The following is a 1,134-nucleotide window of genomic DNA, read 5'->3' as shown; positions in this document are numbered from 1 at the left end:
TTGGAAACAAAGTCCGGACGATAGTTTTTTTTTTTCTGGATGAGTGAGAATCTTCACCATCATTATGAGAATAAAGTTGTATTCTATGACAACTCTAACAAGTAGCTCTGTCTTCTCTAAAATGATTAATGTGAAGCTTTACTTTAACGTTGCTTTCAATAGTAAGGAAATAAGTCTTTTAGCGCACGGCTCAAATTATTAGTATGTCTGAGACAAAGTGGACTCAGGTTGCTGATTGGTGGAGTTGATTGGCCGTCCTATGCTGGAGGACAGTTTTACTTTTTGACACGTCTTTCTTCAGAAGCGCTCCTAATCTGTCTTTCATTTAAAACCATCACTTTTGGACTAGATGTTTCTGTTTAATGCGATGTAACATAGGGAATGTTTTAATTCATCTGTTCAACAAACCCAGAAACAAATCCAGATGTGGAGCATCAGTCTGGGAAAATAAAGTGAAACCTGTAGTTTGGGGACGAGGTGCTGATGTGTTTCTGTCCTCACACTCAAAAGAAATGTTCACTTAGCAGATCATTATGAGAAATGCAGTTATAACTTTTAAATCTGTTCCAAATTCTCTCTTCTTTATATCACTGAATAATACTGAAGAGGGCAACCATTTAGTTTATTCCCCCTTACAAATTTATGATTCTGTTGATGGGGTTGCTAGTTCTCTGCGTGCTGCCTTAGACAACACAGGCCCTTTAAAAAAAAAAAAAAAAAAACTTTGAAAATAGAAAGCTTGCTCCTTGGTTTAATGCAGAGCTGAGCACTGTGAAGCAAAATGCTAGGAAACTGGAGAGAAAATATCGCTCCACAGGTCTACAGGAATCCTACCTAGTCTGGAAAAATACTTTACTGCTGTATAAGAGGACCCTTTGTAAAACAAGAGCAGCATATTTCTCCTCATTAATAGAGGAGAATAAGAATAATCCTAGATTTCCTTTTAATACGGTTGCCAAACTCACCCAGAGCCATAGCTCTGTTGAACCTTCCATTCCACCTGCTCTTAGCAGCAATGATTTTATGGGATTCTTTATAAATAAGATTGATCTTATTAAAAGTTGAGGCAGCAACGATTAAACGATTGATCTCTGGAAGGTGAGGCAGAATCTGAGGTAGTCATAGAATCTGAAC

This window comes from Cyprinodon variegatus, unplaced genomic scaffold (genome assembly GCF_000732505.1).
Source record: "Cyprinodon variegatus isolate N-32 unplaced genomic scaffold, C_variegatus-1.0 Scaffold565, whole genome shotgun sequence".
NCBI lineage: Eukaryota > Metazoa > Chordata > Actinopteri > Cyprinodontiformes > Cyprinodontidae > Cyprinodon > Cyprinodon variegatus.
The sequence above is the reverse complement of the archived record's forward strand: the minus strand, read 5'-3'. Positions refer to the sequence as shown.